At 47.8% G+C, this 18,180-nt stretch overlaps 1 pseudogene; it reads right to left on the reverse strand.

The window, feature by feature from the left end:
* Positions 1 to 4,152: 4,152 nt before the first annotated feature.
* Positions 4,153 to 9,835, reverse strand: LOC147963215 (uncharacterized; annotated as a pseudogene).
* Positions 9,836 to 18,180: the final 8,345 nt, after the last annotated feature.

An 18,180-nucleotide genomic window follows, 5' to 3' on the forward strand; every position in this document is an offset into this window, starting at 1 on the left:
GGGCGGAAGAGACCTGCCGCCGCTCCAGCTGCTCCGGCGCGTCGTAGTCCTTCTCCTCCGCCTCTTAAGCAAGTAAAGAAGACAACCGCTACGTCTGCTCGGTCGGCGTCTAGCAGTACAACCAGAGGCGGGAGGACATACAGATTCGGTCCTTCTCTGAAGACTCCAGAGAAGTTACCATACGAGAGGACCCAGGAGGAGAACGCCGAGATCGCGCGAGAAGAAGTGAAGAAATTCTTTGAAGGGGTGAAAGCAAAGAAACATCCACCTCCGGAGGAGAAGGTAGATCGGGTGAAAGTGAAGCGCACTCTGGCTGCCCTGACAAAACCACCGAAGTCTGATTCGCCGAAAGGAAACTATGACCGCATTATTGGAAAGGAATTTGCCGAAGCGGAGCGGTCGGGAAGTACTGTCAGTGATCAAAGGCTGAAACAACGACGAGCTGGGAAACAAATTGCCCAGCTCGGCGAACAAGCGAAGCAATCGTGCCCCCCGCTCAAGGTGCCTAGCCACAACGTCGATAATGATCCGAGGATGGTGCCCGGTTATAGCAATCCTGCAGATTACCTGCCCGACGAAGTACATTATGACCCCATGGACGTGCAGATACAAAGATACGAGTACGGGAAGCCTCTCGTCAAAGATGAAAGATCTCTATCAACGATGATGCGAAGATTGCATGATTGGTACTTGAAAATCTGCAGAGACTCTGGGGGGAGGAGTACTTTGTATGCAAGAGTTAAACCGGAGCATGACCTCGTTGGAATTGATCTGTTGCCTGTTCCATTTGAGGAGTTCTATCAGTTCTTCAATCAATTGGCCCTCGATAAAGCAACTGTCACCTGCTACTGTCTGTAAGTAGTACTACTTCTGTCATTAAGTTTCTCTATATAGCTTAGCTCTTTCATTGCATGTATTTATAATCATCCTCACTATATTATGCAGATTGAAGATCATCGAATTGAAGAAAAGACAAGTCGGTGATATTGGGTTCATTAACACAAATATCATAGATGCAACTTAGGTTAAATTTCATGTCGCAGATACCGAGGCCAACTTGCTACGATAGTTGGTAATAAATGAAAACAAAGATATAATACTCTTTCCTTACAACTTCAAGTGAGTGTTACTGTCTTGTGCATATTCGGTTTCCCTTATGTATTAGTCAAGGTTATAGTAATGTAATTGATGAGTTATGCATGCGTGTGCAGTTTCCACTATATTCTCCTAGAGATTAAGCTTGAGCAGGGACTAGTAACTGTCTTAGACTCAAGACGAAAAGATCCCCAGGACTATGCGGACATGACTCAAATGCTCGAGAAGTAAGTTAAATCGATCATTATCCAACATATCAGCAACTTTGTTCATTTCCTGATATATCAAGTAATTGTTTTCTTTGTCTGGCAGGGTTTGGAAAAAATTCACCAAAAAAGCTCCGGGACTCCCGAAGAAGCTGCAATTTAGACACCCGAAAGTAAGTACTATAGTAGCATGTTCCGCACATCTCCTATTGATTCAAGCGCTAGTTTCATCAATACCATTTGGCATTCTTGCTTATCAGTTTGATTGACCTCTATTTCTTATAAAGTGGTTGTGGCAGGAACAAGGGAATGATTTCTGTGGATACTACATTTGCGAGTCCATCCGCCACACGACCTGTGAGCGGGGCTACTCTGACGAACAATATGAAGTGCGTAATAAACAACATTCACAATTTTATTTTATTACCATCATTTGTGTTGAGTTTCATTCATTCATATATATATATATATATGTATTGACCCCCTTCTTCAAATTAGATGTTTCGGAAGCGGGATGAACTCCTTGCACCAGCTCGCATGCGAGCAATTCAAGAGGAATTGGCGGCATTCTTTCTTGACCATGTGATCCCTGAAGACGGAGAATTCTATGTGGACCCTGAGTCCGTATGATTACATTTGTAAGAGATAATTATTGTATATATGTAGCCGGTAGTGTCAGATAGATATACGAGAACTTGTTGTTCGACCAATCTCTCGGAGAAGGAGAGGTGGTCGATATCACTTCTCTCTGTATATATGCATATATGTTCATGACGATCTTCTGTTTCCTTCGTTTGCTTACTAGCTAGCTAGCGTGTCTAGTCCTCTCTATATACGTATGTATAGTACGTAGCGTCGACCAAGCACGGACATAAGAGAGGACACTTCTCTCTATTAATTATAACTAGCTAACACAATATATGAAACACCTAAATTAACCCCGCAAAACCACCAACCCCCACCCCCTTTCAAAAAAAAAACAAAAACCCCAGCCACAGAAGTGCTGACGCGTGGATGCCTATTGGTCCCGGTTGGTGCCACCAACCGGGACCAAAGGGTCTCCTGACTGGGCTCTGCGCAATGCCCACGTGGAGGGCCTTTAGTCCCGGTTCTGGATTGAACCGGGACTAAAGGGGGGAGGTATTAGTACCAACACTTTAGTCCCGGTTCCGGAACCGGGACAAAGGCCCTTACGAACCGGGACTATAGGCCCTTTTTCTACCAGTGGATGCATCCTACGATCGTGTTCAAAGGATTTCAGTACAAATATGAACACTGAATATTACAAGTACAAATTTGTATTTCAGTTAAAGCATTCTTCACATGAAGAAAATAAAAAGACGCTTCCGTGCAACTATCTAATCTACACAGGGGAAAATTTTCAGGTAAGATATACCCATTTCCACGCCCAATGCCCTACCAAAATTCACTTACCTGAAAAAAATCAAGATAAGATATATCCATTTTCCACAACCAGTTTGCGAAATGACCGTTGTCATACCAAGTGTTGAACATTGTCCTTTTCCATCCATTTCTAGATACATTCCTTTCATCCGTTTCTATCCATTTATGCGACAAATAATTCGGGACAGAAGGAATATAATAGAATTAAACTTAGGTAATGGATGAAGCTTTTGCTACACGGCGGCTGCCTTGAGATAACATGGTACTTGATAAAAGATAGCATAGGTTCAAGCATCTCCAGTTGAGCATACACACCATTATATCACATTCATCCCAAATTAACCTGACACACCATAGACTCATTACTAACTGACACTAGTACATCACAACAGCTACTAACTAACAACATTGCAACAAAGCATCTTCAACATCATCCAAAATGAACATCTTGACCACATCTTCAGCATGTTAACTTCTGAAATATCACTTTTTCAATATGACCACAACAACAACAACACCTAGCACTACCACAACACCAACCAGTATCTTCATGAGCTTCACCAGCTCCCTCCCTGACATCATCAATGCACAAGCTTGCTGCCTACTCATCCCATGGCTTACTTCATTATTCACAGCCATGTTGCACGTGCTGCTGGATGTATTCATCAATGCTAGCTCTTGTAATGCTTCTCAGTCGTCGAGACGTACATGCGCACCTTCTCCTTGCAGCTAGGGCAGCAGATCAGGGGCAGCGCCAATGCCCTACAGCGGACAACAGAGACGGAGGAGCTTGCGGCAGACATGAGCAGCGAGGGGAAAGAAGAACGGGGTGGGATGAAGGTGGTGGCGGCGGCGAACAAGGTAGTGGCGGAACAACATGCGAGAGAGTGGAGGCTAGGGATTGAAGATGGGGCCGCCGTCGGCTAGGGATTTGATGAATTAGAGATTTCTGTACACAAAACCCTTTCATACAAGATTGGCCTAATCAGAGAAGAGAACGTGGCGGTCAACAAGTGGTCAAACCGAGCTTGTACGCACCGGATACGCGCAACAATGACCGTATTTTTATATCCCATCATATACAATGACCGTAACAAGTGTATTTCAAAGTTTGGTGACCGTATCGTGCTTTCGACTCAATTTTAGTGACTGTGAGTGTATTTATCTCGATCAGTAATCAGGGGATGGAGAAGATGGATGGATTGCTCGTGCGTGCGCCAGTGCGTGGTGTAGGCAGGGAACGTACGTATGAGACCGATCGAATCATTTTGTGTGCCCTGTGGCATTGTTGCTGGCCTACCCTGATGCCTTGGGCTTTATAGCGTAATAATCAGAACTAATTCTCCTCAAAAAGAAAAAAAATATAGTTTGCACCTTCTCAAAAGAAAAAACTATAGTTTGCAACGTTAAGGATATGTTTTTTTTGCGGAGGGTAAAGCTTTATTGATTACCCTGACTGATAGTCTTGCTTACAAAGATCAGGCACATCGCCTGGACCAGAACCGAGCCACACAGCAGTGCGCTCTTCTACTCTACCAAAGTTTGCAAGGAAATGACTAACTGTATTTTGATCACGAGGGATGTGAGCTAGTCTCACTTCTCGTCCTCCCATCATGAGGCGTTTGGTCTGATCTATCAACATAACATAACGGGAGCGGTCAACAATGTTACCCCTCAACTTATTGATGCCAACTAGGCAATCAGTCTCGATCTCCACCGGCAGAGGTGTCCATTGAAGTGCCAAGTTTAAACCCTCCACACACGCGGACGGCTCCGCCTCCAGTGCATCCGCACAAGTCCAAAGTTGGCGGCATGATGAGAAGATGATCGTGCCCGAGCTGTCCCGGAGCACCATGCCCGCTCCAGCCGATCCCGTCGAGGGGCAAAAGGACCCATCAACATTGAGTTTGGCCCAACCCGCTGGGGGAGGTGACCATCTGGCAGGGGGCGGGATGCTCGTCGGAGTCCGAGCAGGCGACGTCATGTGCAGCAACTCCACCGCTTGCTTGCCCTTCACCGGGTCAGCCTCCGGCCGGTTCTGCGCTCCGATGATGGACTCCACGAAGCTCAACAGGAAGCGGCAAGAAACCTCGACAGGGGTCGGCTTCTTGTCGTGCGTGAGTTCGTTCCGAACGTGCCAGCAGTGCCATAGCAGCATCATCATCTCCAGCCACTCCCGGTCCGGGAGATCACAAAGGCTTTGGGCAAGCCACTCCAACCCCGTCCTCCGGAATGACCGTACCTCAGGGATGCGCCAGCGTTCTCCCATAGCTTGCCATAGCCCGACAGCCTGTGGGCACCTGCTAAACGCGTGAAACGTGTCCTCTGGCTCGGAAGCACAGAGAGGGCACAAGTCAGAAACCTCGAGACCCCGACGTTTCTTGTTCACCCAGGTGGGTAGACAATCAGTGACGAGTCTCCAAACAAAGGTGCGCACCTTGGGAGGGCAGGGCACCTCCATATAAAAGACCAGACGGCCCGTCGCCCGTCCGGTGCCCTGCTCGCCGCGACTGATGAAGGCCTCAAACGAACCTCCAGAGCTAGTCGATAAGCACTCCGAACCGTGAAGGTGCCACTTCTCTCCGGAGCCCATGCAATAATGTCCTCGCCCAACCGGGGAGACGTTCTTATCTTCAGTATCTCTTCCGCATCAACCGGGTAGAAAACTTGGTTTATCACGGCCGTCCTCCAAGCACCATGGTTTTCAAGGAGGTCCGCCACTCGCCTCAATCTGCATCTGCCCTGCGGGGTGATAGGTTTGCCGGAGCCATTCCTCGGGATCCAGCTACCGCGCCATATACGAATGGACTCCCCGTTCCCCACACGCCAAATAAGCCCTTGTTTCAACAATTCCAAACCATATTGCACCCCTTGCCACGTAGCCGAAGCTCCCGACGGAAATACTGTGTCCTCCAGCTTGCCATTGGGATAATACCGCGCCTTTAGAAGCCGCGCACACAAGCTGTCTGGGTTGGACAGCAGCCTCCAAGCTTGTCGTGCCAGTAGAGCTTGATTGAAGAGCCTTAGATCTCGGAAGCCGAGACCGCCTTGTGCTTTCGGTTTGATCAGGTGAGTCCACGCCTTCCAATGCATCTTCTTCTTGCCCTTCTCCACGCCCCAGTAGAAATTACGTATCATCCGCATAAGATCCTCACAGGTGGAGGCGGGGAGGCGAAACACACTCATAATGTATGTGGGGATCGCCAAGGCCACCAACTTGACCAAGACTTCTCTCCCACTTTGAGCTAGCATTTGTGCCGCGTCCCACTCAACCATTCTCTTTGTAAACTTCTGCTGCAAGTTCTGGAACTTATCCCTGGTCATGCGTCCGGATGGGGTGGGTAACCCAAGGTAGCGTTCTTCGAAACTATGCTGCTGTACCCCCAACACTTGCTTGACCTCCTCTCGAATATTAGCAGGACAGTGCTCCCCGAACAAGATGGAGCATTTATGCGGATTGATAAGTTGGCCAGTAGCTCGGGCATAAGAATTCAGTGCCTCCTTGACGTTGTTTGCTTCAGCTGCAGTCGCGTGAAAGAATAGCAAAGTATCAGCGGCAAACAACAGATGCGAGATGCCGGGTGCCCTTGGGCAGACCCTTACGGGCGTGATCTCTTGGACCTGCACTTTCTGACGCAAGATGGCAGCAAGACCGTCAGCCACTAAGAGAAATAAGAAAGGGGAAAGGGGATCTCCCTGCCGAAGCCCGCGCGTCGGTGCAAACGAATCTGAGAGGGTTCCGTTAAGATTTATGCAATACCGAACCGAGGTGACACATGCCATAATCCACTTCACCCATTGGCTCGCAAAACCCATTCTCTGCATCACTTGCTCGAGAAATCTCCAATCCACTCTATCGTAAGCTTTTGACAAGTCCAGCTTGTAAGCACAAAAACTCCTCTCCGAGTCCTTTTCCTGCCTTATATAGTGTGTACACTCGAATGCAATGAGGGCATTATCGGTGATGAGCCTCCCGGGGACAAAGGCACTCTGCTCCTTAGACACCACATCACCAAGGATAGGCCTGAGCCGGTTGACCAGACATTTTGAGATGATTTTGTACACCATATTGCATAAGCTGATGGGCCTAAACTCCGTCATCATCTTTGGGTTGTCCACTTTTGGAATGAGGACAATTGTAGTGGCATTTACTCCCTCCGGCATAATACCCGTAGCAAAGAACTTGCTGACTGCTGCAATGATATCATCCTTGAGAATGCTCCAATGGCGCTGAAAGAACCTGGCCGGGAGGCCGTCCGGTCCCGGCGCCTTGAGGGGGCCGATCTGAAATAACGCGTCACTGATTTCCTTTTCGGAGAACTGGCCACAGAGCTTTGTATTCATCTCGGCCGTGATCACCTCCTCAAACAGCGGCACTACAGTCTCAGGGAGCAAAGTTTGGTCAGCTTCAAAAAGGTTCCGAAAATAGGCGAGCGCCATACCTTGAGCTGTTTGGTAATTTCCCTCAGCATCAAGCAGCCCCTTGATCTTATTCTTGCGTGCTCTCCACCTGGCCTTGCGGTGAAAGAACTTAGTGTTTCGATCACCATGCTTTAGCCATTCTACTCACGATCATTGAAGCCACATCATTTCCTCCTTATACAGCAGTTCGTTCATATGATCAGATTCCCTCTGTATCTCATTACGGTCTGCATTCATGTTGGTGAGCTCCTCCAATCTTGTTCTGGATTTCTCAATTTCCTTTGTGATGTTACCCACCTTCTTGCTGCTCCACTTGTGTAACACCAGCTATGTCGACCGTAGGGCCGCACTGATATTGCCCCGGTGGCCCTCTGCACCGGTTGCTTTCCAGGCCGCTTTGACTACCTCCGGCAGTGCCCGTTCTCTTTCCCACATAACTTCGTATCTACGCGTCTTTCCGGTGCGCACCCGAGTCTCCCGCACACATCGTAGGATGATGGGGCAGTGATCCGAGCAGGGGGACGTGAGGTGCGCCACTTCGCACTCCGGGAATAGGTCACGCCATTGGCTATCCGCCACCGCCCGGTCCAGCCGCACTTGGACGTTGGCCTGTCCACCGCGTTTGTTATCATATGTGAACGGGTGGCCCGCAAATCCCAAGTCTGCAAGCTGGCAGACCTCTAAGCATTCCCTGAAAGCGACCATTTGATCTCGGGGGGAGGAGTCGACGACAAGTGTTCAAAGTCCCACATAGCCTCATTGAAATCCCCGGCCACCAGCCATGGCAAATCTGAGTTGCCTCTTAGTCTGCATAAGCCCTCCCACATGAAATGCCTGTTTTCCACCCTTGGTTCTCCATAAACAAACGTCACCCGCCATAACGGTTCGTCATCAGAAAGTTTTACGAGAACATCAATCCACCTTTCATTTATATCCTCAATGTTGACCGACAAGGATTCATCCCAATACAAGGCTAAGCCACCACTCTTTCCCTGACTACTTACACCATCAAAACCCTTCAGTCCAAGTCTGTTACGTACTCTCTCCATTTTCTGTTTTGGTTGTCTAGTTTCACATAAAAACACCAGCTTCGGGGAATGGGCTCGACAAAGAGCCTGAAGGTCACGAACTGTACGAGGGTTCCCCGCCCCTCGACAGTTTCAGAATAAGCAACTCATTGTGACTGACGGGGCGCCTCACTTGGCCCCGTCAGCTTACCAGCGGCCCCAAGACTGGTTGCCTCCCGATCCTCCTCACGCTCTAAACTTTTAACCTCATCCTCGATGTACTGCACCCCTAACTTCCCTCTTTCTTGGTCTCCTCCCTCTGACATTTCCTCGAAAGGCACTACTGCATTGCCATCATGTGCTATCAAGTGACGGCCCCTCAGGCTTTCCATATGTCTCTTGCCCAACAGGGAATCATTAAAGTCCATCGACTCCCGAACACTGCCGAAGGACACCTCCAGATTGTCCAGATGATGCAACGCTGGTATCATATCGTCCCTTCCTAGTTGAGTATCTCTCCGCACCATCGTCCCACTCTTCTTGATCGCCGCCGCCTTTTTTTGCCCCCCGGCCGGCTTCTTCCGGTGTTGCTTTGGCGTAACCCCTGTCCCGGCCGCTGAATTAGCTTCAAACTGCTTCTTCATATGTTGAACCTTGCTACACTCTGGCCTTTCTTTCTCAAGCCTCAACCTCAGCCCTTCAACATGTCTTGCAAGTAGCTCATCCGCCTCCATCGCACCCACACCTTCAGTGTTCTAAAAAACCATCATGCGCATCTACTCTGGGAGGGATCTCGGGTTGTTGTTGTTGTTGTTGTTGTTGTTGCTGGCTCCTGCTCGTCTCTGATCGCGCCGAGTACTGTGACGCCGATCCCGCACTTCCCAGGGAGAAGTCCATCGCCCGGCGGGCTCTAGGTTGACCCGGCGATGGGGTGTACGCCGGCCTCTGCTCAAACTTCTTAAACAGGGAGCAGCGGAGAGTGGAATCATATCCTTTGGTGGCCATCCCTATTCTCCTCTTCTCGCACGCATCTTTGTCATGGCCCATAAAGCCACAGTGGAAACAAAAGTGAGGCACCCTTTCATACTTGAGCTTGAAAGTACTACGCTTGATCACCCCCTTGGCCTTATATTCCAGCGTTATCTCTTTCTGCAGTCGTCTATTATAGGGCAGCTTGATGCGGATACGCAAAAACTCATTAGTGCCGTGGCCGTTCTCCGGAGCATCCACCTCCAGCACTTCCCCTAGTGCACCTCCTACTGCATTACCATTTGCCCGCGTCTGCTTTTTCCACGGGATATCAAAGACCCTCACCCAAACAGGAACTGCGTCCAGCTGAGTCTCCGATGGCCTAGCCTCATTGTCAAACGGAGCAACTAGCAGCGCGTCACCATCATAGATCCAAGGCCCCCCTCTTGCGAAGAACTTGTAATCACCCTCGGAGAAGAGAGTAATGGTGTAGAAATTGTTCCTGATCGGCTGAAACTCGACCCCCGTTCTGAGTTGCCAAATCTTCTCAAAGTGTTTTGATAGGGTTTTTGCACTAGGCCGTCTTTGCGATCTGTACAGGCTCATGAACTTCCACGTCTCCTGCGCGCTTTCTTCTTCCTCCTCCTCATCGAAATCAACCGAGACGAAGGCCACATCACCCTTACAAATCAACCGAGACGTAAAGGATATCTTAAAGGAGGTGATGTTCATCTGGTTCTCTTATTTGCTATACGTTTGTACAAATATATGTGTTCATGTACCTTTAATTAAGGGAATAAACGTATCCAGTGAATACATTTGTGACAAACTTAAGAAAATGAGCTAGTACAACTTTAGTGAAGATACTATTGTTTCTCCACGGATTTTTCTTCCTAACTTGCACTTGTGCAAATCGACATCCAGGATCAGTACACAGTGTGATCTAGTATATTCTAATCACTCTCCGTAGCTAACTGAAGTGCAGTGCTGCTATTGTACATAAAAGCTAAGATCAATGGAAGAAGGTTACTCTCCACTGAGTAGGTTGAGCAGCGCCACCCTCGCGTTCACAAGCGCGCGGTGCACCTTCTCGCATCCATCCTCGCCCGCCACGACACACTCCTCCAGGCTCCGTAGCCGCTCCATGGCCTTTGCGGGAGACGCAGCCATTGTGGAGGTCGATGCTTTCAGGGTAGAGGAAGACAAGGAGATCGCGAGCCCGGCTAAGATGGGGGCGGACGCAGCAGCTACCGCGCACGTGGCGTGCTCAACGGCCCTAGCGAGCGAGACCTCACCGGAACCAGCCGTGGCCGCGGTGGGGAAGGAAGCACGGAGTGAGAAGCCACGCAAATTGAAGGCAAGGTTGGAGAAAGTGCGGTCAAAGCTGCGGCGCCCGTGCAGCGCGGCCGCGAGGCGCGCGGCGTCACAATGGCGCACCGCGGCCTGCACCTCGATGAGGAGCAGGTTCAGGGACTGGAGCACCTCGCGGAAGCAAACATGTGCGTCAACGAGGACAAGGAGGTCTTGAAGCAACTGCCCCATCCACGGCGATGCCATGATCTGCGGGTGGCGGAGCTGGTCGACCAGGCCCTCCAGAAGGCGGCTCAGGTGGTCCACCCCTTCGCCAATCCACACGGTGCGTGATGCCTCTGCCGGTGCCTTGGTCCACTCGAGTATGGCGTTGGCGGAGTTGTGGAGGGCGACGATGGCCGGGTCGGAGCAGCGGTGAAGGCTGGTGGAGCAAGCGCGGGCGGTGGTCAGAGCCGCGAGCCGTCGGCGGAACCCCACTTTGCTAGTGAAGTGAAGATGTTGCCAGCGTATGTGGATGTGGACTTGCTTGCTACTGTTGTTAGAGTTGAGCTTGGGCTTGGGCTTGGTGCCTTCTGTTGGGCGGCAGATGTCTTTTATAGGACACGACGACTCTCCGGAGCCAACGTGCTCCTACACGACTGAGCAAACTTATCTCAATAAATAAATAAAAATGAGTGGACAACCATGGGCCCCTAGTGTCCTCGTGTCTAATTATGTAGCCTACCACGTGTCTCGTCATCCGCCTTTCCTCAAAGAAATTTGGCAACTTTGTAGTGTGGCGCACATCTCAATCAAAAACAGAACACATGACACGGCATAACTAACGCGACGTCGGCAAAGGTTGGTATCTGTTTTTGAATAGAAGATGGATCTGGAAGTAACCAGAACCTTTCATTAATTTTTGCATTTCAGTACACCTGAGTTGAGGACCTCTGGATAAAACTAAATTACAACCTAGTCTAGAAACTTTACGGAAAATTCCGTGGATAGAAGCTGTAGATTGCAATCCGGTCCATCTTCTAGAAGGCTCCAATAACGGGCTGAAATCTTAGGGGCGCTACCACTCTGGACAAAGAGTTCACTATCGCTCCGCCACCTACACTTGCCGGAAAGAAGAGCAAGGGATGCCGATTTGTTGCCAAACTGCCTGATTGTGTAGCCTACCACGTGTCTCGTCATCAACCTGCCCTGAAAAAAATTGGCCACGTTTTGGCATGTCATACGTCTCAATCAAAAACAGAAAATGATGCGGCACAACTAACATGACGTCGACGAAAGTTGGCATTTTTTAACAGAAGATGCGTCTGGAAGGACCAGGAACCTTTCATTCATTTTGCATTTCAGTACAGCTGAGTTGAGGACCTCTGGATAAAACTAAATTACAAAATAGTCCAGAAATATTACAGAAAAGTCCTTGGACAAAAGTTGTAGATTGCAATCCGGTCCATCTTCCACAAGGCCCCAACATCGGCCTGAAATCTTTCTGCCAGTGATGCTACCACTTTGGGCAAAAAGTTCGTCATCGCTCTGCCGCCTACACTTGCCGGAGAGAATTGCAACGGATGTCGATTTGTTGCCAACCTGCCTGATTGTATAGCCTATCACGTGTCTCGTCATGAACCTACCCTGAAAAAAATTGGCCACGTTTTGGCATGGCACACATCTCAATCAAAAACAGAACATGATGCGACACAACTAACATGACGTTCCCAAAAGTTGGCATTTTTTTTAATAGAAGATGGGTCTAGAAGGACCCAGAACCTTTCATTCATTTTGCATTTCAGTACAACTGAGTTGAGGACCTCTAAATAAAACAAAATTACAACCTACTTCAGAAAACTTTACAGAAAAGTCCTTGGACAGAAGCTGTAGATTGCAACCCGATCCATCTTCCACAAGGCTCCAACATCGGGCCGAAATTTTTACTGCCACGGACGCTACCACTCTGGGCAAAGAGTTCACCGTCGCTCCGCCGCCTACACTTGCCGAAGAGAAGAGCAACGGACGCTGATTTGTTGCCAAACTGCCTGATTGTGTAGCCTACCATGTGTCTCGTCATAAACCTGCCCTGAAAGAAATGGGCCACGTTTTGGCATGGCACACGTCTCAATCAAAAACAGAACATGATGCGGCACGACTAACATGACATTTGCGAAAGTTGGCATTTTTTTGAACAAAAGATGGGTCTGGAAGGACCCAGAACTTTTCATTCATTTTGCATTTTAGTACAGCTGAGTTGAGGACCTCTAGATAAAACTAAATTGCAACCTAGCACATAAACTTTATAGAAAAGTCCTAGGACAAAAGCTGTAGATTGCAATCCGGTACATCTTCCAGAAGGCTCCAACATCGGGCCAAAATATTTATTGCCAGTGGCGCTACCACTCTGGGCAAAGAGTTCGTCGTCACTCCGCGGCCTACACTTGCTGAAGAGAAGAGCAACGAACGCTGACTTGTTGCCAAACTACCTGATTGTGTAGCCTACCATGTGTCTCGTCACGAACCTGCCCTCAAAGAAATTGGCCATGATTGGCATGGCACACATCTCAATCAAAAACAGAACATGATGCGGCACAACTAACATGACGCCCACGAAAGTTGTTTTTTTCCTTTTGAACAGAAGACGGGTCTCGAAGGACCAGAACCTTTCATTCATTTTGCATTTTAGTACAGCTGATTTGAGGACCTCTGGATAAAACTAAATTACAACCTAGTACAAAAACTTTACAAAAAAGTCCTTGGACAGAAGCTGTAGATTGCAATCCGGTCCATCTTCTAGAAGGCTCCAAAATCGGGCCAAAATCTTTACTACCATGGACGCTACCACTCTGGGCAAAGAGTTCACCATCACTCCGCCGCCTACACTTGCCGGAGAGAAGAGCAACAGAAGCCGATTTGTTGCCAAACTGCCTGATTGTGTAGCCTACCACGTGTCTCATCATGAACCTGCCCTGAAAGAAATTAGCAACGTTTTGGCAGGGCACACGTCTCAATCAAAAACAAAACATGACATGGCACAACTAATGCGAGTTCGGCGAAAGTTGGCATTTTTTTTGAAAGGAAGATGGGTCTGGAAGGACCCATACCTTCTCATTCATTTTGCATTTTAGTACAAGTCAGTTGAAGACCTCTGGATAAAATTAAATTACAACCTAGTCCAGAAACTTTACAAAAAAGTCCTTGGACAGAAGGTGTAGATTGCAATCCGGTCCATCTTCCACAAGGCTCCAACATCGGGCTGAAATCTTTACTGCCAGGGACGCTACCACTCCGAGCAAAGAGTTGTCATCGCTCCCCCGCCTACATTTGCCGGAGAGAAGAGCAACGGACGCCGATTTATTGCCAAAATGCCTGATTGCCTAGCCTACCACGTGTCTCATCATCAGTCTGTCCTGAAAAAAATTGGCCTCATTTTGGCATGGCACACGTTTTAATAAAAAAACAAAAGATGACGCAGTGCAACTAACATGAGTCGGTGAAAGTTAGCATTGTTGAGATCAATCTGTACTAGGCTACTAGCAACCGATGGTTCTGACCTCCACTTCTGCTTCGGTAAACCCCCTTTAAACACAAGGACGGTTCAGATTAGCTGATACCTCTTCATAAGAAAGGGCATGATGGTCATATTTCATAAACTTTTCGCGTATACGCTCTATAGAGAGTAGTTTTTTGTTTTTTTAACCTTCAAAATAAGGCTCGGCCTCACCCCCTTAAAATCAGGGGTAGATGATTAGATTAGAAAGAAAAAACAAAAAAAGACAACCGTAGGATTAAGTGGGAGCATTGATGGGAGCACGGGGAAGAAGCAGGCAAGCCTCGTCCGAGGAACGAAGGCAGCAGAGCACACCAATCTCACACATGTGCGCACTGAACTCGTTCCTCTGCATCAACGTCATCCAAAATTCCACAAGTTGTGAAATTTACCAGGGAAAACAATGTAAGTAGTATCTTTCGAGCTTCATATTTTTTCAGAAAAAAGAATCATAAACTAAATTCCATTTGTTCTGTCCTTCGTACTGTTAATATACAGTCGAGCCAAATATCAGATGTCCACCACCACCAGCCGCGATGGGCAAGAAGGCACATGTGGAGAAGACTCCGCGTGGTTGTTGCTCGGCGACTGCTGCTGAGCCTTCGTCCCCTCTACGTAACCATGATGTCTATAATGGACGTTGCGTCAAGGATGAGCCACGGTCTTCATCGCTTCGCCAACCGGCCATCCAATGACGACCGCCCCTCTCCGTCTAAGTCGCACGCCCCTCTTGGACCACTAGTTCCTAAATCTTAGGTCGCGCAACTCGACATCATCGTTTGATGGCTCCAAACCCCTCATCCCGATCGATTGGCGTTGTGCCTCCTTCGCGAAAACGCTAGTGGCGTCGGACTAGGTCCTCGCCAACCTCGGCCGAGGACCGCTTGAAGACCATATCAAAGAGGGACACCTGTCACTGGAGCCGGACCAGCCAGGAGCTATTCTAGCTCGGCGTCGCAGAGTCGGAGCATGACACCTACGCCAAGCATGACACCTACGCCAGCCAGAGGCTGGGCGGCTTGGGTGCGAGCGCGTCGCCGTGGCTGGCCGGTCCTTTGCAAACGCCCTAACGATGACAACAACGACATGCCAAGTGGCCTCGACGGGCATGCCAAAGAGGTTACCGTGCACTGTTTAATTTAATTTTAGTTTATACTTAATTTGGGGTAGTTTGCATGTAATTTCAATAGCTTGTGTATAATATATCATACTTTGTTAAAATTCATCTGTTTGATTTTGGTTGGGGCAGGGGGAGGGGGGCATTTGAGGGAGATGGCTTCTGTTCGGTCACACCCCCATTTCAAAGATGTGAAATTTGCGTGAGATTTGAAAACAAAAGTAGTCTAAAACATCCAAACACACCTTTGAAATGGAATCACCTTGCAATTCCAAGCTCGGCACCGTCATCTATATGTGTTATAATTCATCATATTTGTTTGAAATTTAACCTATAATTTTTTTTTCAATTTGTGATATTTAATATTTTTTTTGTATACTTAGGACATGGGTAATAGATTTGACGTTGTGATTTTTTTAAACGAAAATGACATTGTATTTTTTTTGTTTCATGCATGATGCATCCTACGATCGTGTTCAAAGGATTTCAGTACAAATATGAACACTGAATGTTACAAGTACAAATTTGTATTTCAGTTAAAGCATTCTTCACATGAAGAAAATAAAAAGACGCTTCCGTGCAACTATCTAATCTACACAGGGGAAAATTTTCAGGTAAGATATACCCATTTCCACGCCCAATGCCCTACCAAAATTCACTTACCTGAAAAAAATCAAGATAAGATATATCCATTTTCCACAACCAGTTTGCGAAATGACCGTTGTCATACCAAGTGTTGAACATTGTCCTTTTCCATCCATTTCTAGATACATTCCTTTCATCCGTTTCTATCCATTTATGCGACAAATAATTCGGGACAGAAGGAATATAATAGAATTAAACTTAGGTAATGGATGAAGTTTTTGCTACACGGCGGCTGCCTTGAGATAACATGGTACTTGATAAAAGATAGCATAGGTTCAAGCATCTCCAGTTGAGCATACACACCATTATATCACATTCATCCCAAATTAACCTGACACACCATAGACTCATTACTAACTGACACTAGTACATCACAACAGCTACTAACTAACAACATTGCAACAAAGCATCTTCAACATCATCCAAAATGAACATCTTGACCACATCTTCAGCATGTTAACTTCTGAAATATCACTTTTTCAATATGACCACAACAACAACAACACCTAGCACTACCACAACACCAACCAGTATCTTCATGAGCTTCACCAGCTCCCTCCCTGACATCATCAACGCACAAGCTTGCTGCCTACTCATCCCACGGCTTACTTCATTATTCACAGCCATGTTGCACCTGCTGCTGGATGTATTCATCAATGCTAGCTCCTGTAATGCTTCTCAGTCGTCGAGACGTACATGCGCACCTTCTCCTTGCAGCTGGGGCAGCAGATCAGGCACTAGTAGAAAACAGGGCTATGGTCCAGGCCGGCTCAGCCCATTAGTCCCGGTTCAGTGTAGAACCGGGACTAATGTGGGCATTGGTCCCGGTTCGTGAGCCCAGGGGGCCGGCCGTACCACGTGGGCCATTGGTCCCGGTTCGTCTGGACCTTTTGGTCCCGGTTGGTGGGACGAACCGGGACCAATGGGCCTCGCTCCTGGCCCACCACCATTGGTCCCGGTTGGTGGCCTGAACCGGGACCAAAGGCTCCCCTTTAGTCCCGGTTCTTGCCACAAACCGGGACCAATGAGGTGCCTATATATACCCTCGCCCGCGAGCAGAGCACTCCAGTGCTCTGTTTTTCTCTGGCCGGTGAGGGGAGGGGTTTGTGGTGCTCTAGCTCACCTCCTATGCACATGAGGTGTTCGATGGAATGCCCGAGCCACACTACTTAAACTTTCTCCTCTCGAAGCTCGACCTCCAAGCTCCATTTTCCTCGAGATTTGTCTAGATTTAGCGGTCCGTCACGCCCCGTCCCCGTCTTCACCGCCGTCGATCACCCGCGCTGATCTCATCACCGACACCACCGTGGTGAGCCTCTTGTTCTTATCTTCTTTCTGAAAGGAAAAATATTCTTACTTGTCTGTTTAGATAGATACTTGTATCATTTTCTTACATTTATTATTGCATCTTATATAGTGCGATGGTTTTGGTATCCGCCCCCGTCGGCCCTCGTCCTGTCTATGATTCGGATTTGGTATGTATATTATCTTCATAACTATTGGTTCATTTATTGTTTATGAAAATTATGCCGACCAACGTGACATAGATTTTATTTATCTAGGATGTATGTGAATCGGAAATGCCAACCGACCCTATTGTCGAGAGGTTAAATTTAGTTGAAGAAGAAAACAATTTGTTGAAGGAAAAAATAAAAAAAATTGAGGAGGAGAAGATGATATTGGAGTTGCATGTTGCGGATGTCATCGATGATCACAAGATCAAGATGGATGCAATGCGCTTGAAGATTAGAAAGATTAGAAAATATGCCATTCATACCGAGGCTTGGTATCATTATGCCGTTGGATCAATTGTTACCTTGGTTGCGATTATGATCGCATTTGTTTTCGCATTGAAATGTTTTACATAGTTTCAATGTATGGTTTAATTAATTAGATGCTCTGGAGAGCTATATGTTGTTAGATGAGAACTATGTATGCACTTTGGTTTTAATGTGATGATGAACTTCTATTAATTTGGACACTTAATTATATATAATGCACGCAGATGAACCGGCAATGGATGTACGGTGACAGACACACCCGCGAGTACATTAAGGGCATGCATGAGTTTCTCGATGCGGCTGAGGCAAACAAGCAGAATGGTTTTATGTGTTGTCCATGCACTGAATGTGGGAATACGAGGTCTTACTCTAACCGGAAAATCCTTCACTCCCACCTGCTTTACAAGGGTTTCATGCCACACTATAATGTTTGGACGAGGCACGGAGAAATAGGGGTTATGATGGAAGACGGCGAAGAAGAAGAGTACGATGACAACTATGTGCCCCCTGAATACGGTGATGCTGCAACGGGGGGAGCTGGTGAAGATTAAGAGGAACCAGACGATGTGCCCAATGATGCTGCCACGGGTGAAGCTGCTGAAGATAAAGAGGAACCAGACGATGTGCCCGATGATGATGATCTCCGCCGGGTCATTGTCGATGCAAGGACGCAATGCATTAGTCAAAAGGA

Source organism: Triticum urartu, chromosome 6A, assembly GCF_056163025.1.
Source record: "Triticum urartu cultivar PI428250 chromosome 6A, HENAU_Tu73, whole genome shotgun sequence".
NCBI lineage: Eukaryota > Viridiplantae > Streptophyta > Magnoliopsida > Poales > Poaceae > Triticum > Triticum urartu.